Raw genomic sequence first — 26,167 nt, 5'->3', positions numbered from 1 at the left:
TTGGCAAGGGAGTACACTACCACTGGGTGGGAACAACTGTCAGTTATGTTGAATCCTTACACTGCTTTGAATTAATAGCAGTTTTGTGGAGTGGGGGTAAAGAGGATTGCATTTCTTTATAGTTTTTGTACAGTTTATTTTTGTCTCATTAAATTTGTTTTGGGTCAGAAGAATGTTTTTTCTCAATGAGGGGGATGAGGTATGCTGAAATTCGTGCTGTGAACTTGGATTTATAAACTAATTACGGGGAATGTTCCTGACTGTACTAGGAAATCAAGATTTATGTCAGATGTTCTAAAATTACCCACATCTTTGATCAAGTAGGAGGCAGCACTAAACAAACTTTTTTCCCCAGTACTAAGTTGCATCCAGGAAGCTTGTGGGTTTTTAAATGCTTTGAGTGTCCATACTAGCTTCCATTTCTTCCTGAACTCCCATTTGGGATGGGAATTTGGAGTTTTCAGAGATTCAGAAGGGACAGTGTCTACTCAAGGCTACTGCCACTGATGAAGGCCAGGTAGTCACTGCAGCAGTGTGACTTTCTAAAAGATATGGAACCAATTAGACCTGTGAGTTGTTGTGCACCTGAGATCTCATATATTCTGGAGACCTAGCACAGCAGGTGATAACATCCCTTGAAGGATGTCCATGGGGAGAACAATTAAATTTAGTTCTGTTTTCCTAGAGTCCTCCTGCCTGCTGTTTATTGCCTGCTGATTCCCTTGTAGCAAAGACAACTGATTTTTGCTGTAGATAATAATAAACTATTATAGCTGATTTGACAGTCTCAAAGTGGTATTGTGAGATTCTTTCAGCTGTGGTAGGGAAGCTCACATATGGAGAAGCTGTGACAACTACAAGTAGCTTTTATAAGGTTAATAGGTTTTTTTTTCAGTAATACTTTAGGGTGAAGAAAGGAAGTGGGTGTGAGGGAAAGAAGGAGGAATATGTTATGACAGACAACTAAAAATGGTGAAATCTGTCATGCAGTAAAGAACCTATCCCCAAAATATGCTTGCCCTACCCTCTTCTCCAAATATCAAAATATTCCCAGGAGTACCTTGTATAAACTGCAGTGACTTTTGTTCATGCTTAGCCCCTCTGTGATGTTCAGTTAATGGTACCATTACCTGTCCAAGATCGTGATCTTATACTAATTTTAGTGCTAATGCGATTACTGAAGAAATAGGATTAGATAAAGCAGTATTCTCATTCCCTGCCACTAGGAATTTTTTGCCACAAAGGACAGTGGAAAATTCTAGGAGGACACTGGCAGGACAAAATCCAGAACAGTCACTGAAGTCTGAAGAATTCCTCTTGGAATGAGGCTCACAGAATGAGGCTTTACATCCAGTGCATGTGTATGTGTTTTCACTGATAACCCATATTGTTTTATATTTTCATTATTGGCAAAATATCCTATTTCTCATCCTGACAACAGTCTTTGTTTCACCTGGAAGACCTCTTGCCTCATGCTTGGGAATGCACTGTGAATAGCCTCAGTACTCAACTGCAGAGATAAAAATGATGACAACTGGTTCATATACTGAGTTTAGGGCAGCCTACTGACCTGCCCAAAAGTAGGGAAATTGCAGCTGACAACAGGATTGAACTAAATTCAATTCTGTGGATGTTAGAAAACAGGATGCATTCCTTTCAAACTTGAGCTCCACCTTGCAAATACCTAGGGTTTTTTTTGCCTAGCTACTAAGATCCGAGGGCTATTTCAAAAACTCTTCTCAAGCCTTCTAATTTCCAGCATAAATTTATTCTCAGTTTGTATCCATTTTTCTTGTGACAAAACTGTCCTTTAGCTTAAATAAATCTTCACCCTTACTAGTGTTTTTGTTCCCGATAATATTTACAAAAGACAAGTGTCCCATTGTTCAGCTGGCTTTTTTTGACTGGCAGGGGCAAGGTCTGTAGAGGAGAGCTTATGGTCTGTATCAGTTTATGAAGAAAACTAACAATGAAGGGAATACTGACTTTGCTGAGATTCCTAACAATAATACTACTGGCAACAGAAGAGTGATCTACTTTCTAGTACCAGATCTAGGAGAGTGAAGATAGTGACCCTCTACTTTCCCCTGGAGTAACAGATTTTGGCCCTAGCAGGATGGCCTGCTGGCTCAAAGCTGAGAGGGCAGAGGGGGGGAAAATACAATGTTTCCTCATTCTTCTGAAGAGAAAACATTCCATCTAAATCATTCTCTCAATGGACTGAGGTGTGAATGGGATCAGAGAAAACAGTTCATACAGATGATAGGACAGGATGACTTAAGTCCAATTTTCTGTGAATGCTAGCAAACAGTGTATGCTCTCTGTGCATTTTCCTACACAAGAAGTAGGGTGTCAGGAAAGTGGTAGGCCTTTCTAAGAGTTTTGAGGCTTTTGACTCCCTACAATAACAGGACTTTTTGGCCTCTTCAAAAGCCAGGGTTGTTGCATGATGCAGTGTTCTGGATATCCTCCCCCTTCCAAAGACGCTCATGTTTTTCCCTGCACAGGCTTTTCTGTTCTCTAAGTACTACTGATGAGTCTTGATCTCCTAAAAGTAAGGAGGAGCCTGCTGGTTACCTTTCTGCCTAACAGATGGAACTGGAGAGCAGTCTGCCCTTATCTTCTAGTATCTTCAGCTGACAGCTGTTGCTTAGAGATGTATTTTCATTTATCTTCCTGTCATCTGAGTTATCAGAAAAAGCAAGTAAAGACCATGTGATCATGTGGCCAACCTGTAGCTCCCAAGGCTGCCTGAGCAGTGGAGGGAATACCTGTTTGACAAACATACCATGGGGGGGAGAGCAGCTGAACTCTACACTGCAGAAAGGGTTTTTCTCACATGTCTTATGACTTCTTGTGTGTCCAGGATCACAAGAAATATTTGCTAGATCTACTTGACATAACTCTGAAGGGAAGCTAAATGAAGGACAGAAAATCACTTTTTCCTACAACAGACCCTACCATTTGACAGCGTGGTGATCAGCAGCCCTTTGCTTGACAAATCCAAACATCTGTTTCGTAATCTAGTCCTATGTTAGACCATACTCAACACTAAGGAAGCAAAAGGTGACAACTACTAGCTAAATTGTCAAGTTCTAGCTTGTCTTAAAAAAGGAAGCCTACAATAAATAAGCCTCAAAATTGCTCTTCCAACAGTGAGCAGAGTCCTGCAGTATGCAACTGCTGTAACTTCATTCCCTTCAGCTGAAACCAACATGATTCAAGGCACAGGGAGGAATCCACTCTATTACAAAAGTAGACTCGAGCTTTTCAACATGTTTGACAGCCTACAAGAAAAGAAGGAGCTATAATATATATTCTGCTATTGCTTGGCATTAGTTTCTCTCACAATCTCTTATTCTCTCTGCTCATGCCACAGTGAGCTAAGGTGCCTTGAATTTCTATTTTAGCCTGATACGCAGTAGGTATCATCAATCAGACGTAAATTCTAACTGACTCAAAACAGTAACAACTACATCTACTGTATAAGACTTTCCAGCAATCAAAAAACTTTAATATACAGTATCAAGACTAATAAAAATGGTAAGCCATGTACTCTTGAGTGGGGGTGCATGACTGTAGACCATGCCTAGAGTACTCACCTAGTTTCTGGTCCCTACTATACAGACAGCTAAGGCATTTCACATTGAGCTAGGCAAAAGCAAAATTGTTTCATATTTTGACAACATAGCAACAAGCTGTCAGATCGGAAGCCACTTTCAGAAAGTGAGAGCTCAACAAATAAGGCTTTTCTTTGTTTAACTTGAATTTGGGCATAACTTGTTTGAGCAAGTATATACCTTCATGTCTTTAATAGGATTATCTGTGTACTATATGTGGGTGTTAAATGGTAGTCTTAGAGTACTAGGCCTGTGTTCTTCAGTCAGCTCCAACGGCTTGCATGTAATTGCAGCTCTGCTGGCTGCAAACTTTCCTAAAAAGTTTGTCTAAAGAGTAACCATACTAGAAGGTATTTGTGTAGTAATCAAGATAACCTTGCTTTCCTGTGTAGGGTTCACTCTTTGAGGCCATGCTTTGTGATATTTGAGCATAAAATATACTTTGAGACTAGACACAAAGCAAGTAGCAAGTGCAAAGTTCACCTTAGTTCTAATTATTTTCAAAAAAAGACATAATAGGCAATTTTCCAATCTATACTATAACAGAATAGGTTTTAGTCTGATGTGCTTATGACTCACAATTAGTAAAAACAATGTTTTTTCAAAAAAAAAGTATAAGTAGTATTTTATAGTGTGTAAACTACTCCAGAAACCTTGTAAAAACACTAAACACTGGGGGGGGGGGGAGGGGGGAGACACACACTAAATCCAATTTTGCTGATATTTGGGCAGAAGGAGCTTTCCAAGTGAGACAACTGGGTTAACGCTACTGATGAAATCGCAGTCCTAAGAAGTGACTATTTCTCATCTTGTCCTCAGCTCTAAACCCTACATAGCAGAGACTTACAGCTGAAACCTAAAGCAGGCTGTAGGCATTAAAGAGAATATGGAGGTAACCTCTGCTGCCTTTCAGCCGGTTTTCCTGCATCCTGGTAAATGACACATGCTAGAGGCATGTTACCTGGGGATTTAAATGGATGACAGCTATTGGCATCTAGTTACTCACAGCAATTGGTTAGGCAGGAACACTTTGGAAAGCCAACACTGAATATTAGACCTTGGATCTCTTATTTCTCATGTCCTGTTTTCTTCATCCCCTACCTCTTGCTCTTTACAGTTGTGGTAGGAGGGGGGATGCAGATGGATCTATATAAAGATCCATAAAAATGCCTAGAACACCAGAACTGCAGTTTTCATCATGACACCTGTGAGCCCCCATGAGAAGCATTCTTCTAAGGCGAGTAGTTATGGAGGACGGGGAAAGCACTGCTATGTCACCTGACCCGAAGTGCACTTAACGGTAGCTGTCACTGAACTGTATATAAACAGATTTTACTGCAGCCTTTCTGCTACAAATGAGGAATGAAGGGATAGTGTTGAGCACCCTACCTTGTCCTCAAGGCTGTTGCGGATCTGTTTGCTAGGTGACTGCTTGTGTCTCAGCAAGTTTGGGATCTGATTTTTTTTTGTTTGTTTGTTTTTGGTCAGCTTCTGTGAGCTCAGGTTTAGTGCACGAGCCGCTGCTGCAACAGGCCGTTATTCCAGCCAAAAGGGCGTTTGGGTGACGCGAGCTGCCGTTAAGGCCAGGGAGGGAGCGCCGCGGGGCAGGCGGCGGCGGAGGGGCGCCTCGCCTGGGCAGCGGGGCGGCGGGGAGGCGGCAGCGAGGCGGCGGGGACCGCTGGGCGCCGCCTGCCGCGCGTTTCCAGCTCCCCCTCGCGGGGCGCCGTCACGGGCCGGGCGCGAGGCGCAGCGCGCCGGGGCCTCGCCCTCCCCGCCCCCGGGGCCCGGGCGAGCCTCGCGGCCGCCCACCGCTCGCAGCCCGCGCCGAGGGCGCCGACGGCCGCGGGCCGCCGCCGAGCAGCGCCGCGCGCAGGCGGCGGGCGAGGGCGGGCGCCGCCCTCTGGAGAGCTGCGCGGGAGCGGGGCGGCGGCCGCCTCCTGCCCCTTCCCGCTGCCGGCGGCGGGGCCCTGGGGCCGTCTCCGTGGAGCCGCTCGGGGGGTCCCGCCAGCCGGCCCCCGGGCTCCCCTCCCGGCCGCGCAGCCGCGGTTCACCTTCTGCCGACTGCGGGGGAGCCGCGCGGCGCGAAGGCGGCGGCAGCGTCGCGAGGCGCCGCGCGGCCGTTGGGTCCGTTGGCTCCTCTCAGGTGTCTCGGCAGGCGCGGGGGCTTGCCCAGCCGGCGGTGCTTGCGTCCTACGCAGCAAAAACAGGCTGTTGGGCCGGCTCCGTGGCTGCCAGGACGCGGGATAACGAGGGAAGGGCGTTGGGCTGCTGGTAGGGCGCCTCGGCCGGCCCCGGTGGCCCCAGAGTGGCCCGGGAGAGAGCCTGTTTCGTGGCTGTGCTGGGAAAGAGGATCGGCGTTGCGGGCTCCCTCCGTGTAGCTGGAAGGGCGCCCCCGGAGAGAAACGGAACAATATGCCCTCGGCTTCAAAATGCGGTAAATACGCCTTCGCTGCAGGCGACAGCTCGTTTTCCCCTTGGTTCCCATAGATGAGGTGTTACGCTGCTGGGGAAAACATAACCAGTTTGTGATTGCAACACCTCACAGAGTACCCCTCCTTTTCCTCGCTTAATAATTTCAGCTATAGCTGATGTAGCTTCTCAATCTGCTGTTTTTTGTAAGGGGCAGATAAGTTGCTGAGTCTAATTGCTGTGGTGCGGCTTGTCTGTATCATTGCATTAAACACTGGAGCAAAAAATAGGTATACTATCATGGTAGAAAAGCTTCAGAAATAGTTTGTCACGATAATTCGTTCAGGTGTTTGTCATAGTCATCTCATCTGCTATTGAGCAGGCATTTTGAGGGGTAAATTTCAAACAGCAGTAAAGATAAGTTTTTGATGTTTTAATGGAGGGGTTTTCTTTGTTATTAACAAAGAACAGACGTGTGTGTGCACTGGTACTTTTGGCAGTTGGAGATCTGAAGCAAAACGTAAGACAAAAACAATTTATCCAAAGCTAGGGCCTACACTATTTTGGGGTTTGTGAAAGTGGAGGCTTATCGTTGAAATCCAAACTCTTACACGTAGCCCTGAGCAAGTATCTAGTAATATATTTGGTCATAAACTGGGCCTGACTCAATCATCCGTCAATTTTAGCTGGAAAATTCCTTGAGTGTATAAAACTTGGTTTGTATTTTATGACTCCTTCAATTTTTTTCCATTGCAATGAGCCAAGAGCCTTTTATTTTTGAGAGAAACTGAATAGCTCCCATTTTTTCTTATCCCACTTCCACCCATAGAAAAAGCACGTTATTTCTTTCAAATTAGTAAATCATATGTAGTTTGCACCACCTTTAATAGAGATGTAAATTGGGATTAGGACCTGGGTTAGCAAACTTTGGTCAGTTATGCTCAGAATTCAATTGCTGCTGTCTGCAGATGACTGTGCCCTAAATACTACACTACAGTCTGTGCAGTCTTGGTTCATTTGAAGTTTCACAAAAGGGCAAGAACCCAAGATGCCCCTGTTCTCGCCTGTGAAATCTGTGGTAGGAATTTATCCTTCTGTTGCTTTTTGAAGAATGAGAAAGAACAGCAAGGTTTTTTTGTTTGTTTGTTTGTTTTCCTGATCTACTTAATGGGCAAAGTCCTGCATACTGATGCAGGAGCAAATATCCTTGATGGCCTTGTCCCAAGCCTGATCTTCTCTGAAGAAGCAGATGGCATCATACTGGCAATGGCCTATTTCTCAGCTCTAGATGCAGATTTATAACTGTTTATTGAAAACATAAATACTTTCTGGTGAACTCTATTTGTCATCTAATCTCATGATGGAGAACAATCTACAGCATCTGATTTTTGTTGCAGTGTAGTACTCTATACAAAGCAGTATGTTGGCTGACAAATGTCATGTTAATTTTATATCTCTATTTGTGATTTCTTCTCAAAACAAAGCTTAAACTTAGTTATGGGAGCTTTGTAGTGATTACTCTCTTTGCTTGGAGATGTCTGTGCTCAAAAAATCACCTGATCTGCAATTCTCTTCTTGCATATTGGGTTATTAAAAGGAAGTAAAATCTAAGTTGTCTTTTTTCCCCCATTTGATTTTATTTAATCCCCAGCACTTCTAAGAGCAGGCGTTTGGTAGTTCTGTGCAGTGTGTAGTACACCTTCCTGCAGATCTGTATGTTTGTTTACTGAAGCACTCTTTTTCTTAAAGCATGCTATGCTAATGTAGTATCTTGGTCTTCTCTACTGAACAGTAGGTGGTGGAAAGATCAGTATATCTGAAACACTCTTTTTGTTAGTAGTGCTGGTGTAAGGAAGGATGCTTTGTTAGCTCTTCAGCCTCACCTGTGAGCTCCTGAGTTGTTTGCCTTACCTGCTTCATCTGAAGTTCTCTTCAACAGCGAGTGCAATATTTTGTGGTGAATTGCTTTCACCAGCATCTTTCTTCCAGATTGATTGTGTTCTGGATACCTCCAAAAGTTTTCTAACTCTAGCTGATAGAACTGGAACAAGAAAGCTTAGAATGGTGAGATATTTGTTTTGTAGGTGTACTTTTAGTGGGTTGATACGGTTTTCTCCCATACATTTGATTTCAGTTCATGAGAAAATGAATTAAACTTGTATTTGAAATTGTTGTCTTTTTATGTAGGATATTGTCCCCTAAAAATGAGACTTCTAATGGCTTTTTCTTATTTCTTCTAGTTTTACTGCTCAGACCATGATGCTGTTACCCTGAGGTAGATTATCAGACTCCTGAAGGAACAACCTGTGACCCAGTGGAACTGGAATTTGCCAAAATGAGCATGTCATCAAGGTAAGCTTAAAACACATAGTCCAGTAAAACACCTGCAGCCTAGGCTGTAGAAAGAAAGTCCTAAGGGCAGCATGGATTTAAATTTTTTTTTGAGTATTTTTTGCTGCCACTGTGTTTAGGTCCTGCTGGGAGAGACTGGCTTGTTTTATGAGTGTAATAACAGTAGGTTGTCAGTTATGTCACTTGTTACAAAACGGTGCATTTTCTGAACCCACTGTCTCTGAGCTTTTCTGGCGTATTAGTAGTTCTCCTGAAATCCTAGCTACCTGTCTATGAAGTCTCTGGCTATTAAGTCGTCTTGACTTCGGTTTGAAGCATTTATTTCATTGCCTTGAGAAAACTACATAGGGAGTCACTTCTGTTACAGTCTCAATGCTTATTTTCTTGACTGATTGAGTAGCTTTTTAATCTGGATCTAAAAAGTTTTAAGTATAGCATTATCATTCTGCCAGTATTATGGTTTATAGAAAAGCCACTTGTAAGGACATTACTTAACTGCAAAATCTAAAGGGGGTAAAAAGTACAAGAAGTAACAAAACAATGTATGTTTTGCTTGCTTTTAGTAAGTGTAAATATTTATCATCATTAAGAAGAGAGAACATCAGAGCTGTGCCAAACACAACAGATAATTGTTTTCAGTTCCGAAGGAAGCATCTGGTCTTAAACAGGAGAGTAGCAAGCGTACTACCTTTATGATAATGTGCAGATATACACTCGCCCATATTGTGGAGAATATCAGCAGATGACTGCTTCCTGCTATTTTTCAGCTGTGCTCTTGGTTGTGTGACACTGTAGTTTTATATGCTTTCAGTGCAAGAAAATGCTGGTTTTACTGCCTTGAGAATTGGTTTTATGCTCAGTAATTACTTGGCAGTTTTGAATCTGTTTCCATTCCAAATCTGGTAGAGTGGTTTGAAGCTGACCTGCTGTAGTTGTCTGCTTCAGATGCTTTGTGTTAAGCAGCATAACTATTCCTCTGTCCTATTTGTTCTGCAGCCTAAATTGTTCACTGCTCACCTCTTGAGTTTTGAAATATTTAGCAATGTCTTTTGATGCATATGTCTCACAGAAATATATATTTTTTTATTTAGCAAGAAAAGTCAAAGTCAGTGTTTTAAACCCTTTAGGGATTGAAAAATGAGAATAGAAAGCAATATGTGAAAGAAATGGATGAAAGGGATTAGAAGGAAGACACAACAGATTTTGTATTTGTAAATGTGTGCTGTTTTACTAGTTTGCTTGGAAAATGTGAATGCAGAATACAGAACTGACACATGAAGCAAGCTGTTGGTCCAACCAGTCCAATGGGAGAAACTCCATAACTAGACATCAGACTGGTCGATTTCTGACCTCAACTTTCCCTGCTAAAGTTGTGCTATGAAGCAGAAAGATTTATGTGACTTCTGGGCTTCCCCTAACTGATATGACTGAAGATCGTTTCATTATCCTTGTATACCCACATTTTGTGTGCCAGCTTTCAGTGACATTCTCTAACCTTCTGGCTGGTCAAACCTAAAGAATGTAACTGAATAAACCATTAAATACATTAAGGTCATGGAGGCAAAGCAAAACATTTTCTTTGAAATAAGCTCTTTTGTAGCTAGCAATGAAATTTCCTAGAATGTTTATGTGCTGCCTTCATTTTTTTGATACATGTAGTAGCAGCTGTGGAAAAGCTGATCTGTGTACAATAGGAATCTTAAGTAAAGTTAACCCTTTTGCAGTCTTTCTAAAAGCAAATTACTGACATATGTAGAAGGAAAAATGTCATGTACTTGGTTAAATAGTGCTTGTCTGGTAGTTATTATGACTTGGAAGTGGAATTACCTTAGCGTATATTACCAGTTAGGCACTTCATGCATTTCTTTGGGAAAATGTGGCAGTTGAAGAATAGGTGTGGCTAGAATGCACCATAGCTAGACACAGAAAAGGAGAATAACATATCCCATTATATCTCAAAGAGAAATTTCAACCAAATTAAAATCAGGAAGAGCAGCAGCAGCAAACTGACTTACTTAAAAACTGAAACCTCCTTCTGAGTAAGTAAATGTGTAAATAAAAGTAGACCAAAATGATAATGGTGCTGTAGATGGGGAGTGTTTTGAGTGGGGGCAGAGCTGACCTTGGGTGACAGGCTTTGTCAAACCTTAGTTTATGGAAGAGCACAGAAAAAGGAAGGGTTTAGAAGACTGGAAAAAGAGGATTGTCTTTGTGATTTTTAATGTGAGAAGGTTACAGGGTATTAGGAAGAGTTTGGGAACAGAAACTTTGTTGCCACCCTGGCTGGAAAAGGAGCAATAAAAGAATTGCAAGTGTGAAGTTGGTAGGACTGTTAGTATCCCTGTAAGAGCTTGTATTATTAAAGAATTATGTAGTTACAGAAGCATAATAGAAATGAATTGTGACTCCCTTGCCAAGGAATGTAAAGTGAGACAAAGAAGTGCTTTTTTAATAAATGATTCCAAAATACCCAGCAGTACAATTTTCGCTGTGGACATGGGAGACATTCAAGTCTCTGCTCTTCCAGATTTGGAAAAAGAAGAGGAAGAATCTATAAAATGAGTGCCCTACTGCTGGGCTGTAGATGCTGAGCTGGTTTTGGCTTCTTTCATAATTCTGCTGTCTTATAAAATTTCCTTTGAAAGTTTTAATTTTTTGTTTGGATGCAGTAATGTTGAAACCACAGCATTTTTTTGTCTGGTGGAATTCTTGTTTTCTGGCCAGGCCTCATCAAACAAAACTTAGAAGTTTGAAAATGTTCTAACTTTTTTCCTTTTTTACTACGTTTCATTCTAGTGCTCAGTTTCTCTTCTAGATTGTATCCAGATTTGGGAATCCATAGCTCTGAAACACTGTAAGGGAGGTTGGGAGGCTTCTTTTCTTTCTTCTTTCCCCACCCCTGCCCCAACTTGTGAGATATTGTAAAGCTCATGAAAATGCCTGCTCTTCAGAGATTTCTAGTCACTGTTCAGATGAGCAGCCCAAAGTTCAAGCTTATATGTTACGTCAGATCCAGACCTTTGAAGCTCATCTTAACAAATTGAGAGCTGAACTGATTTTGCCATCGAAAGTTTCACCTTTTTTCTTTTTAATAGCATTAGTGGATGTTTGAAGTCATCAAATCTTATTTCCTGCTATATTATATGCTATCTACCTGTTTCACTGTATACTGGGTGCTATATTCGTGCCTTTTCTGCCTCAGAGGGGGAACCCCCCCCCCACTTGATAATAAAAATGTGGTTGATTAATCTTTCTTCTTTTCATCCAGCATCTCATTGGGTAAGATAATAGTACTATTTCCCTGGACTCAAAAATGTACTCATGAAGCTGCCTTGATAGAGAATCTTGTAAAATTTGAAAATGCCTTATAGGTGTTTTACTGTCAGTAGCTGCAATTTCTCTAACTTTTTAAAGTAAAACTACACTGATTGGTTGAAATAAACTTGAAACAAGGTCTTTTCTCTGTCAATGGAAAAATGTAGATTTATTTCAGGTCATTGGGTTGGGAGAAAGGAAATTGGCCACTTTGGTATAGTCACATGATGAAGTTTCAGTGTATTTTGGTATTCAGTTGCTTGAAATCAAACCAGTCCCTTAGCACTCACTTATTTGGTGTCACCTGTAATTTATTTTTTTCCTTTCAAGGAAAAGAATGAAATTGGAGAACATGTTGGGCACAATCCAGCATGATCTCGGATCCTCTAGGGAGGAAGTATTATCACAGACAGTGGTAAAGAGGTCAATCATTACTGAAATGTAGAATCAGAATGCTTTATGGACAATCTGGCTTGTGGAGACATGCGAGACCAGTGCTTGTAAAAATCAAATCCTACTCTTCTCTCATCTGTTGGTTTACATCTAGAGTCTCTCACTTCTCCAAACTGTTCACAGTTCTGTGAGAGCAAGGCAATGATGTGTTAGTTTTGAAGAAAGATAAAAAAAGGCCCATAAAAAAAAGGTGCAACTGTCATGCAGAACCATTAAACATTAAAATCATTAAACAGTATGATGGAGTCTCCATCATACTTATTCCATAGCTGAAGATAATTCATGCTGATTGATAAGTTGCTTAGTATGCTCTAAAGGAAAAATGAACAACCAAAAGTGAATGCATTAAAGCTGTGATATCAGATATGACCATTCGTGGATGAAGGCTTTGAGCTTGCAGGTGACAGCTGCTGTATTGAGCTGTAGTGTGTTTCCTCATTTGGCTGGTGTGTTGGCACCTCTCCTTGTCACTGTAAGCTGGGAAGAGTGGGATAAGCTGTATTCTCCTATGCAGTTGTGTGGTGCAGTTGGCCTGAGGATTGAGTGAAGAGAGGAAGCAGGAAAGAACAGGTAGAAGAGAGTGTAGAAGAAAATGGTATGCACCTGGGAGAAGAGGACAAAGTAGGGCTTTGTGTTAATTGGGATACGTGCTCAGTGGGGGTGATGGTGAAGCTCAAGACTTACTACTCAAAGAACCTCTCTTGGGCAAAGCATTTTCTCCAACTGCTAGACCTAACCTTTGTTTCATTTGGTACTCACCAAATTTCTTTGTTACTCTGTTCTGACAACAAACAAGCTTGTGGCCCTGGAATTATGTCAATGGGCCTTTCTATTTAGTTAATTTGACTTTTTGTATCTTTTAACATTTGCTATTGACATTTTTAATGGAATTATAATGAAGAACTTTCACTCAATTTGAATAGTTGAGCTCACAGTCAGCCTTCATGCATCAGTTATGATAGAACAACCCCGATAAGCTCCTTTCAAAGATTAAGGTATGGGTCTTAACTTTTTTTTATGTACCATCGAAAACTTATGTTAAGTAGTTAGTCTGTGGTGTGTTTTGCTATCCTTGGTGCTTTAAAGTTATTTCCAAAGTGATGGAATTAATTCAAAGTATCACAGAAGCATCTTGTGATGGTTTGGAGCAGTTTTCATACATTCCTGTTCTGCTGATGTGGTAATTTCAAGTTTAGGAAACTAGCAAAAGAAGTACAGTTGTAACCCCCCCTCCCAGCAGGATGCACGTTCCCACCCCTGCATTTGACCACTGGCTTAGTTTTCCATTGAGGTGGTATTTCTGGGAACACCCTTGAAGCTAGATCACTAAAATGATCAGTGTTGAATAAAAATTTAATTTTTGGAGAGCTATGTGTCCTTGTTCATCAGCAAGGTGTATAAAATCAAACAATAACAAACCTCATCAGGCTTACAATTGTGAATCACTCTGGGGTAGTATGAATCTGCAGAGGATGCTTGAGCAATGGCCTGCAAGCTAGCTTCCACAGAAATAAAGAATCCTGAAATGTGGTCTAGATTCCCCACTGTGTACTGAAAGAGATGCTTTCAGTATTGTTTTTTCTTTGTTTGTTTTAAGGCACTGAACAAGTTCATCCTTATTCTGACTGCAACTGTAGCCTCAAAGGAGCTTTAGTTGTAATACTTTGTTTAGCTCACAGTCTGTGAAACTCATTGCTATAAGGTGTAGAAGTTTGATTTAGAGATAGGTGTTTATCTGAATTGCAGTATGCTCATAGACACTTGCGTTAGGTGGATATGAGAAGATACAAACCCTCTTAGGTAGGGTGAAAAGAAACTAGATGACGGAAGTTAGTGGGAAGGAGCTAATCCCGTAACTGCCTATGCAAGGTTTCCTGTGATTTTTGCTGTTGGTCATACAGCTGGGGTATACTGAACTAGGAGGAATGCTGGTATGTTTTGCTACAGTGTTATTTTTCAGATATTGATAGTTTTCCTTTTGTGTATTTGCCATTTTGGGCTACTGTGCATTGATCTATTGCACCACTCACCATTCTGGTCAGTCTGTCTGCTTTTCACTTTGAAGGCAGTTTGTTTTCTATTGGTATGAATTCCTTTCCCATACCTTCTCTGCCCTCTCTCCTCACACAGTATCAGTACTGTTTGTTGGCGCTTTAATAGATTATCTAATATTGATCACCATCCAGCTAAAGAGGGGGTGTTTCTTTAAATGTCTCCCGAACTTTAAATGATCTTCTAAGGTTTTCTTTTAATTGTTCATTTCAAGTTCACAACTGGACTTAGAGAAATGACAGTTACTTAGAAATGACATTATTAAAAGCAATAAATCAGACAATTATTTAATCTCAGTAGGACTATATTTTACTCCTTAAATATCAAAGGTTTATGTTTCAAGTTGCTGATGGATTTTGGCTGCAGACTGAACTGTAGCTGCTATGGAAAATTCCAGGAAAAGTTGTAAAATGATGAGTGAAAAATGTCAAGGGTAATATTTTTTTAATGTGATTTCATTCATACGTTTATATCCAAGAATGTTTCTTTAGACCATTTGGGAGTTGTGCTGTTGAGTCATGTTAGCCCTTTACTCTTTCGCATTTGCTCCATTTTGTTTGTACTTCCCAAATCTTTTTTTTCCCATTTTCTTTTACCCTGCTGGTTTGTTCTTCTTGGCTTTATTTTTAATTAGTTAAACATAAGTGGCCTTTGACATAGCAAAGATTATGAAAGCAGTGGGACATTGGTTACTGCTTTGAAAAAATAAGACAAATATTTTTTTGTTTGTTCTCCTTTGTCTATTAGCTCTCTCCTGGGGTTGTGTTGTCAGTGAGTGAAGTTAAACGGCCGCTTGAAGTGGGGGGCATACTGGAGTTTTCTTAGGATCTTAGTTTTCTGTGTATTAGGGTAGTGGCTAGAGGCCCTAAAAAATCTTAGTTCTATTGTGCTGTGCAAAGCCAAAAATGCATAACAGCAGCCTCTAAAGCTTACAGCATGCAGCATTATGACAGACCAGAGCTGGCAGGGAGATGAAATACTTGATTTTATGTATGCAGATCAACAACCAAAGACTTGGGGCCAGCATCCAATCATATTTAAGATCTTTTGAAAATCTGCCTTCCTTACAGTCTCCTGGAAATCTGACCTTTTATAGTCATTTCAAGGTCACAGAGGGAGACGGTGGCATGAGGTCTGAACTTGTTTCCCAGCTCTGCCAGTCCAACACTAAGCTTGAGAATATACCCTTTCCACTCACTTCAAACCTTGTTATAGCTGGTACCAAAGGTGATCAGACTGTGCATATTTGGTCTCCATTTGAGATTTCTTTTGTTGTATTTCATTTGAAACTACAGCCTTTCATGATAACCAGAGGTGGAAGAGATTTGGACTAATGAGTTGATTCTGATGCAAATGGGTAATACAGCTCCCTGAATAATGAAGACATACTGTCCCTTGCCTGACTTAAACCAAAAGTTGTAATTGAGATTCTAGTGGTGAAAGTAAAATTTTGTCGAAAGGAACATGCAAAATAATCACAGAATACGACCATCTGCATGTGCGTTTCTTTTCAATGAGAACCAGTTAGCATCAAAGAAGTTGCAGGACATTTTCTAACAGTTTTTATTAAAGGATATACCATCTATACTTCTGCTACCTTCCTAGAGAATGTTGTTTGGGAATTAGCACTTGCCACCTGGGACAAGTAGCAGTAGTTAAGTGCCTTGTGACTTGCATAACCAGATCTTTTGACGTCTGTCTGCTGAAACCAAACATGTCTCAGTTTCTGGTGACCAGAAAGACTGGTTTTCCTTATTCTGTCTGCAGATCCCCTCTGCTTTGAGAGAAACTGAAATAAGTGAATAATCGAGCTCTTAAATTTCCATATTTTTCCTTCTAATGTAGCTCTGTTGTGTTGCTGCCCTATTTTGTTAGAAGCCTCTCTATTAAGTGCTGTTATTAAGTGCTACTTCTCTGCCCCAAGCTCTGTGAAACTGCTCAGAAAGACAGTGGTGGCTTCATGTCCTGCATGGGATTGTTTGGGAATCACTTCTCTCTGCAACTTCAGAAGTCGGAGAAGGAGCCTTTTGCTGGAGCACACCATTGCTTGAGACATGCCATTGGCATCCTGTCTCAATGGAAAGGCAAAGCAGGAAGAATGGCTGCGTGCTCAGGAAACTTCTTTGATAGTGGTGAACCCAAATTCCTGGCTCCTTTGGTGCTGGAGAATAGCACAAAAGCTGCCATGTAGAGCTAAAAATTATGACCGATTTCTCTATCTTGTTCCTCTTAAAAATTTTGGGGGAGAGATAGGAGGAGAGGACTTAATTAGCTTGAGCCTTTGGCTTTGTCTTTTGTGAGAAATACTTTTTGCCTGAAATAGAGATCAGCAACCTATTTTAAAAGGCTTTTAGGCAATGCTTTGGGGCCTTCCGCAATTTGAGTAGAATGCAGTTTGATTTACAAAATACTGGGTATAAGCTTGTGCCCCAGAAAATGACAGGGTTCGCATGCTGTATGTGTGGAAGCATACACAAAACACAGCGGATGTCTAAACTGAGCTTTTCAAAAATGGTCACCAAAGCATGCTAATCTTTTTTTATACTTGATCACAGCAGTCATACATGCAAATGTTGTGGCCTCTGTTCTCTGGATCTCCAAAGATTGGATTTCTGTTTTGGGGAAGGCCTTAAAATGCAAATGATCCAATAAATCTTCAGGTTCCTGCAGCTGGTCTGCAACTCAGATTCGAAAAGAAGCAAATGGTCTGTTTCCCTGGTAAAAGCCTAGGTGTTGCTGAAACATGGACTAAAGCAGAGCACCCTGTGTGTTCATGTTCAACTCTGTGGAAATATTTATATTTTCATAAAACACCCTCTGAAAGAAGATTGATAATGGAAGCACTGACTGAACTGTAACTAAGCCACTACAAACAGTTTCCCCATTGCAGGAGCAGTGTTCTTGAGAAATGTCAACCTTTAAACAGTTTATATAATTATAGAATATAAAGCCCCACACTTTGAAGATTACACTGATCAGAGCTAAAAACAAAGGAAATGTCAGTCTGAAATATCTGTTTTTTAGCAGTGGCAAACTACAATCACTGACACGTTTTTATTTTTCAAGGTGTTCTAAGTTATTTGACAATGAGAGCTATGACTACTATAAACAAAGATTCAGGGATAACAAGCTTCTTTAGCAGTCCTTTTCATTCCAAAACCTTCATCCAACTTGGATACCTGTGTTTCGGCATTTGCATGATGGAGATAGGTCGAGTTTTTTTGTTTTGTTTTTGTTTTTGCTTCTGGTTTACAGCTAGGGGCGGGAGAAAAGTGCCACTTTATCATACAGAAATGTTAGAGGAGGCCCCTAGTTAGTCTCTCTGTAGGAAAATACGGTGAGTTTTTGCCCTAAATCTGTATCAGTCACGAGAGAAAAGGTGGATGAGACTTCTGACTCAGGGAAGGAGTAAAAAAAAATGTTGCTGAGAACAGTGTCTTATCTGACTTTGAACTTACTTGGCAAGCAGGAAGAAAAGAGACACAAAGCAGAATTGGAGCCCAGAAAGGAAAATTGTAGACTATGTATAATACCATTTTAATTCAAGCTTCAAAATTCAGTGTTTCTGCTGATAGTATTTTATTAATTGCTTAAGTAAGTTAACTCTGAGATGATCAGGGATGCAATTTTTGGTCTATATGTGGCTCTGTGGAAGCATGAGGTGTGAGCATCACTTGTAGCAGTGTAGTAAAGCTACTGTGATGCAATATCTATACTTTCTTCTCATGATAGCTGTGGCATATGTTGGAATCCCTTTTTGAATAGTTCGATGCTCTGCAGATCCTATAATGTTCTTCTGTACTGAGGGAAGTAAGTTTGTACAGTTAGCTAGTTTTTGATGCCCAAATATGTATCTGCTTGTAATTTAAAAATGCACATGGTACATTTGCATGCTTTACCATCCAATCTTACCCTGTTGCAGTTTTATCCATTGTTATCAGGAAATCCTTCTCTGCACCTAAAACATAACCTGGCCCTTATTTGTTTGTTTTTGAACTGTATTTTCTCCACTGTTCTCTAGCCTAGTTTTGTTATGGTCTGAGTTTGTTAAAGGCAATAAAAATGTCAGTTTTGGGGGCAGAAGCCCACAAAGGGGTTATAAATACTGTTTAGAGTTTTTAATTAAACATTACAGAAATGAAGCTAAAGATGAGGGGGAAGTTATCAGAACTTGGTGACTTGGTAGAGCAAGTGTTTAAGCTGTACTAGAGAGGGAATGCAGTCTATAGTATTTACCTATCACCTAACTTCACACCAAGGCACTGCTGCTGAGAATGACTTAAAGCTGGTCATCTAATAGCATTCATCATTCTTGGAAATATCACTTACAGGGTGGTTAGTTACAGTGTAGGAATGGGGGAAAGTAAGAACCTGATGTAGAGGATTAATGTTAAACGGGAAAAATCCTCCAGTGGCTCAGTTCCTTCACATACAAAACTATGTGTTTTTAAAGATAAGCAAAAATCCCTACTTTTGCCTAATGTTCTAGGTAGTTTGATCAGTTGTTGTCTTTGGAGTCCATGGAACGGAAGCTTCTTGGACTCTGTTACCTGGCATGCCTTCAAGGAAGGCTGCTTGTGCAGAATGGTTCTCAGGATTGGATCCTGTATGAAGATGAGGATTAATTTGTATACTATTTTCAAGAGCTGTGTGTTAGCATTTCCTAAATCACTCAATCCAAACTTCAGATGGAGGTTTTCAAGCATGGTCAGTATTGTCCTGTTTCTCCTGTTGAAATGAATTGAATGACAGCAAAGGCTGAGTCTGTGATGAGTGCTTTTGAAAATATTGCTGCACTGTGGAGTTGGTGGTGGCAAGGCTGCTACTCACTCTGCCTTAGGAACACACAACTGTAGTTCCCCACATTACAAATACTCTCTAGAGAGAAGGAAGGTGAGTGAGGACACTGTTATAAATGGCACCAGAAGGGCTTTGCCTTAATTCTGTCTGGCTACCACAGAAGGGAAAATGAAATAATCTAGGATATGTTTGACTTCAATTGTACATAATGCTGTCTTGAATGAACTGATGAAAATTAAACAAATCCCACAAACATGAAGTTAAAAAAAAAAAAAAGGATAGTGCCTTTTAAATGGTAAAGGGCTTCTGCTGTAATGTTGCTAAATATTGACATTTTAAATAGCAACTAGTTTCAGCATTAACCATAGAATTCTGACATTTTAATAGTGATCATTGGAACTTTTGTTTGATTTAAATGCTCCACTTAAATTTTTTTAACAAATTGTTGGCAGTCTGGTCATCTTTGAAAAGTGGCAGCCTCTTCTGGGACTACAACTACGGGGGAAACAGAGCTCTTAATTTTGATGGCTACAGTCAGTGAAATAAGGTCAGCCATATAAAGATGGGTGCTTGTTTCCTACTGCTGGCATTTGCATTTTGCTCTTGGCAGGAAGAAAAACTCAGCAACAGGTGAAGTGTTTTGTTTTTTTCTGAAAATGTGTATTAAAACTTCTCTTTAGTGGTCAAATGTAGTAGGCTGGAGCTTGGGAGACCTCATTCCTCCCTGAATTTGCCTTATTGGGTGGCTTTTGCAAATCCCTTCCCTCTTTGTGCCTTAATTTCCAGGGTTTAAAAAATTGAGTGGTAACGATCTTTTTAAAAAAAAAAGCATGTTGAGATTGGTGTTTTGAAGAAACTAGTTTTTACTATATTTGTAGAGACTATAGAAGCTTCTCAAACTATTTTAGAAGATGACAGCTGTGGTTTCCCTATAGAGAACTCCATCCATGCTCAATTATTCAGTGTTTTATGACCAATAATGAAGAGCTTAAAATAAAAGAAAAAACTTTAAATATAGTATTGAACATAAATGACGCTGAACTACCACTTCTGCCAGGAAGATGCTGGGAAAATCAGCACAGCTGTAGAAGTAATTCATTCAGTGCCACTTACTTCTGGCTAACTGCTAGTTTTACCATTGTTTCACATATTCTTCTAACCCAGTTCCTGCAGTGTATTTAAATCTTAAGGGCACCTGAGTGCCCATTTTAGCCCCACAAAATAAAACGTCTACTGTAAGAATCCATATCCCAAAGTTTCATATCATCTACACCATATGCGTGGTGAAAGGAATTACTGTCCCCAGTTTTCATATGGGGAAGTGAAGTAAAATTTAAGTGAATGCCTTTTGGCTGAAGAAAACTGCACATTTTCTTGCCATTGATAGCAACATTGTAGCTTGCCAAAGTATACTTATTCTATATGAAATTTTGCTGGGTTGCAGCTTTGCAGAATGAGGAATTCCAGTAAATGTATATTTTGGTTGTGTCTATTCTTGACTTTCTTCATAAAAGAGACAGCATAAGCTATTATTGCTATTTGCAAAATCCCTTTGTGCCCCCGTACCATAGTGTTGAACTGAAAAGAGATTACCTACCAGGTTTTAATCCAAAAACTGAGGATTGCAACTGAATAAAAGCTAAGATAATGCCAACTATGAATTTTTTTTAAGTTTATATAGCAATGTCAATTTCCTGTTCAGTAAATTACTGTTTTTACTTAAAGATCAGCAGCATAGAAATAAGGTATGAAAACGTTATTGGATTCCATTTACAACATCCTTGACTTATTTGCACCTAGCATTTTAGGTTTTTTGTTTCTTAAACGTGATTTTTAATGTGGCATGGAGATTTTATTTTCTTAGGATTTAGAGTTTTTTTTCAGTGCCTGCTGAGGCTGTGGGAGTCTTTCTGATGGTGACACTGCCAAATTGACTGATTTGCTTCACTTAAGTAGAATGTGTGGTAGGGATCTTCTGGCTTCTGAGCCTTCAGGGAAGAGTCTAAAGTTCTCTAACTGTGCTCAACTGATTGTTTATATTGGATCTTACCATTTTTCAGTCTTCGGAAGGGAAGGAAAGGCAATCTCCCATGAAATTAAAATTGAGATTTTTTTTTCTTTGAGATGAACACTATTTAATAAAAGGCTTGTATGAGCCATTTCCAATTCAGTGAACTAAAGAATTTATAATGTTTTATATTCTCCAGTGTATTGTTTTGTTGCATATCTTATGTTTTGCACTAGAAACTTGAATTAAAAGATGTGTGAATGGTGGAAATGGTGTTTCAATTTTACTGCATGAATGTTAACAAATGGTAGGAAACAGTGAAACCAGCGGTGGACTGTCTGTTTTCCTGTTCAGTTTCAACAGAAGCAGGTTTAAACCAAAATGTCTAACTCCTTGGAATTAAGGAAATCTAAATTTATTCAGTGCAATGTGACTCTCATACAGTCTCATCTCTTCTGCAGCTCCTACATGGACGAGCAGGTAAGGAAAACAAAAGGCAAATACTTCTGTAAACTGGATTAGGCAAAGGAGCATCACCCATTTGGCTTGGGGTCTTTGTTTCTTTACTTTTCCACCCCTAGGGCTAAAGCCTCTACTGAAGCCAAATGTATCGTCTGTGGCAGAATGCTTAATGAAATTAATGATTTCAGAGGCTTTTGTCTCTGCAAAACAGTAACTGCAGTGCTGGGGAGGAAGGAGTATACCTGAACATAGTACCATGTGCAAGATCCATGACAGTTACTCCTGAATCTTTTCCTTCTCCTAGTCAAATACAGGCAGCCATGGTAATGGCTGAAGAATGATCCAGCCTGTGCCATGAAGGAAAGTGAGTGTTCTTAGCTTTGGGTGCAGAGTCTGAAAGTGGACAGGGGTCTCAGGGACCATGGCTTGCTTGAGAATTCATGTGACAATCAGAAACAACCCCTGAAAGGAGCCAGGTCAGTCAGTGGGAGAGATTTGGCATCAGAGAAGCACTAGTTGAGAGAATTTTAGAAATAGAAATTTTGAGAGATGCTCTAGGAAAAAGCCAGACAGCAGGTCCTGAGTTTCAAGAGGTAACTACAGGTTCTACCAGGAATCATAAGGAAAACAGACCAGAGTATCAAAACTGTGTTGTGGGAATGATCCCTGGCACATCCTAAACTCCAAACCATGCCTGAGCAATGTCTGAGATGATGCTACTTGACCAAGCCAAAACTGTGCCCCACTAAAAGTTCAGCAATGTGGAAGATCATGTGCCAGTGCTAGGGATTATTCCTAGAGCTTGTTTAGTCCACAAGGCTGAACTATTTTATCAAAGAAAACTGAAAGAGTCTGAAATACTGCTAATTTGCTAATGCTAGTACTGTTCAATATATTGTCCAGCGTTTGGGCCCACCCAGTTGCATCATTGCTTTAAAAAAGAGGGGAAAAAAAAAAAAAAGGTCTTTGAGCAGCTCTGACCTTATTTTTGAACAATGTCATCTGATTTGATGCAGATGCTTTATCAAGAGGTCCTTGTGATAGAGATATATCTATCAAATTATGACTGTGCTGATGTATGTGTGGATGGTGTTGCTGTGATTTCACATGTTCCAGGGCAGCCTGTTGTCCTGCATCAGAGACAGCTGTTTTGCTCAGGAAAGGTGTTTGTCCTGGTGAAGGATGGTCCCTGAGAGCCGTCAAAGCTGCAGTGTGAGCCTTGATTGTCTTTCAGGTACGGCTCATTCTTAGGAAACTCTTTTTTTCTCCAGGGAGGCCTGCAAAAGAAAGTAGAGGTTAAAATGACTAGTAGATCTGAAGCTTTTCACTTGCAGCACATCTTAACTGAAACACCTACTTAAAGTAGTGTTGCCACATGTCAAGGATTTTCAGTGAAGAGGGGAAAAGTTTGGCTGGCTTGAAATTCTCTTAAGCCTAGGTGAAGTGATCTGAGTAGAATATCTCAGCCGAGATATTCTGCTCAGTTCAATCTCAGTAGAATATCTCAACACTGTTTTTCAAAGATGTGTAACCCTTCATTGCTTTGAGTTACACTTTGTGGTTGAGATTTCTTTGTGAAGATGGCATTTCTTGCTTTCTGCTGTATAGCCTCTGAAAAGGGCTTGGGTAGGAGGTCTAGTGTGTTTTCACTTCAGGTAGAAGAATGAAGGATGTGTATATGGTTCACTGCTTCTCTGGTTTTTGTGTTTGAGGGAGGGCAGGTGTGTTTCAAACTTAAAAATTTTTGGATTGGGAGACCTTTGGCCTGGCATCCCATGGAAGTTGGTTAGTGATCAAGTCCACTAATAGACTCTAGCTGCCTGTAGAGGAGCAATCTGTGTCTGTTATAGTTGTATTTATGGAAAAGGACCCAGAAAAACAGGATGCCAGGGCTTTAAACCATTTTATGTTCCAGTATGAGTGGGATATAGAAGCAGAACCAGACTTGCTTCTTTGGGCTCTGAGATGACAAGGGACCTAAGCATATGAATAGAAACACTGATGTCGGGATGAAACTGATTTGAATATATGTAATGATTACATGAAACTGCTATAATAGAAATGCATTTTATTGATAGTAGGAAATTAATTTTGCTTTCTGTAATGTATTGAAGGTATGTCAAAACTTCCTTAGGCAGGTCTAACTGTATTATCCTGCTCAGGAAGTAGGCTATTACAGCGAACCATTTATGTGGATGACTCAGGTTGCCTCATGAAATGCTGCTTGTGGAGTTGTGTGCAGAAAACAAAGGAGTGGGGACAGGCAGCTGAAGCATGCTGGACCACACAGCAAGAAGTTGGACTCTGAATAGTGAATTGCTGCTCTGTGCAAGTAGAAAATGGATAACCATTCATGTGTGTCAGGAGGACAGTAGGAGAGAAGAGCAAGAAAGTTTTAATTGCTTTAATGAGGTATTCCCCTGACTTCGGGATTTGTTGTCTACAATGAAAGAATTTATTGAAAGCCAGTTTGGTGTTTTATTTCTAACTTTCCTGTTCTGCTAAAGTAACTGCATTCAAATTTTCAATCAATTTATTAAAAGTGTACTTGCAATTTTTGTTCATGAGAGATTCAGATGTCTGTTCTCTATTCCACACCCAAGTATAATTTCAGTTGGTGTTAATGAGATACATGCACACATTTAGGGACACGGTGCCTCATATATAATTTATATGTTATTAAGAGACACTAGATGAAAAGCTATTGTCTCTGATGTCCCAGCCCTGATAATATTTTACAGCAGCATTTACCAAACTTCAATCCATAGATTGGTCATGTTTTGCTAGCCTTCTTTATTTAATCTGCTAAGTTACATGATGAGTTTAAAATCCTTTGACTTGGGAAAGTGTTTTTGCTGTCGTTTGGACAGGAAGCTGTGCTGTTACAGATGGACATGTAACTGGAAACCATTACCAGTTACATGACCATATAAAAAAGTATATATTATGAAGATTATGTATGTCCGTATATTTGAGACTCCCTGCTATATAAAGTTTAGCATGAAATGTCTTCCAGTGTATGGTGACCAAAATCTGTGTTCAAATATATGAAGTTTGCCATTGACTTAATTGGGATGAAAATTTTGCTGGAAAAATATGATCTTGCCAGAATCATCATCCAGGGACAGAGGCTACAGAGAAGATGAATCTCTGTGGATGTTGTGATAGGAAATCCTGGAACATTCATGTGTACTAAAGAGATGGGCAAAACAGAAGGATATATATGTAATAGTATATGGATAGACAACAGAGGAAAAAGGTAGTGGAGAGACCTGAATAGGAAAACAAAATGATCACAGCAGTGGGCAAATAGTTGGGATTCCTGAATAATATAGAGGGTGAAGCAGTAGAGGAGCATGGGGGGTGACTGTTGATATTTGGCCTTCCAGATGATGTGCGCACTCAAATACAAAAACTAAAAGCAAGCCACCCCTTTCCGAGAGTGGAATCGGTGGAAGGGATCAGGAGCAAATCTTCTTGACATCTGTCCTCTAATTACTTTGGAAGAGAAGGTGAGCTGGGTTTGCACTCTCCCTCTCTTTCTATACAATAATAAGCATCATGGTCCCTGCCTCTAAATCTGAAATACTCTTAAAAATCTGCAGAGATCCCAACATTTTGGAGCCATGTCATTCTTTTAGTTTTGTTTGGAGCTGTACATTACTGCTCATAGGATCCCTGAAGTGAAAGCTGTGTGTCTTTGTGTATCTTTCTGGCAAACCCAATTAGTCTGCCTTTCTCAAAGGGAAGGGGGGGAGAAAAAAAGCCTGCAGAATGCCTTCTGCACAGACTGCAGGGAGCAGAGGAGCTAGCAAAGACACTCATGCATGAGAGAGGGGCTCTTTGGTGTGTGTAGACTGTCATGGGAGGAAGGTCATTCAGGCCTATTTCTTCCACAGAAGAGCCGTAACAGTAAATCTCTGCTTTATGCTGTGTCCCTCTTGACCCTACTATCCCTCACCTTTCCAAGCTGTTTGTAACCCAGCACAGCAGTGCTACGCTGTAAGTGTGGCTGTTCTCAAGTTATAAGGGGAGCATATAAGGTCATAGATGAAGGAGAAAAGTAACTTGTACAGAACACACTTCTACACAGACTGATTGTGCTGTGTCAGTAGGCCTTGAAATGCTGCTGGAGATGCTGTGGTGCCTGCAGGTTTTCTCAGCAGCTTTAGTCTTCTGTCATGGAAAGATTAATGCTGTGAGACACTTAACATAAGGGTATAAGCTGACCTCATATGCCCTATGATGACTTTTGGAACTGGTAGATAAGGTTATTCTCCAGCTTTTTTTTGCCAAGCTATTATCTTCCTGTGGGATCCTGTAAATAGTGTCATGATTTCTCAGTGATGCATAGGGGCTAAAAAGATGTCCTTTTATGGCAATCTCTTAGATGTTATACAGTTTTCAGTAAGGAGTTAATGTTGAAAGATTATTGTTATTGCTACAATGGATCACACAGGTCCATTTAGTTTTTTGTCTTTAGTTATAAAATCCAGAAGGAGAGCAAAGAACTTGAAACAAAGTTCCTGACAATAGGTGTCCTAGCAGTGACAGGAAAGAGGGAGTGTCGGCCTGTCCTTCAAGCTGGAAAGAAATGAACACAGCAGCTGTAATATTGTCCATATTCACATTTTCAGAAATACTGATCCAGACAACCCCCCTCCCCCATGGCAAAGCTCAGGAGCTTTGGATGTTC

This window comes from Apteryx mantelli, chromosome 10, assembly GCF_036417845.1.
Source record: "Apteryx mantelli isolate bAptMan1 chromosome 10, bAptMan1.hap1, whole genome shotgun sequence".
Lineage (NCBI taxonomy): Eukaryota > Metazoa > Chordata > Aves > Apterygiformes > Apterygidae > Apteryx > Apteryx mantelli.
This window is presented reverse-complemented; position numbering follows the sequence as displayed.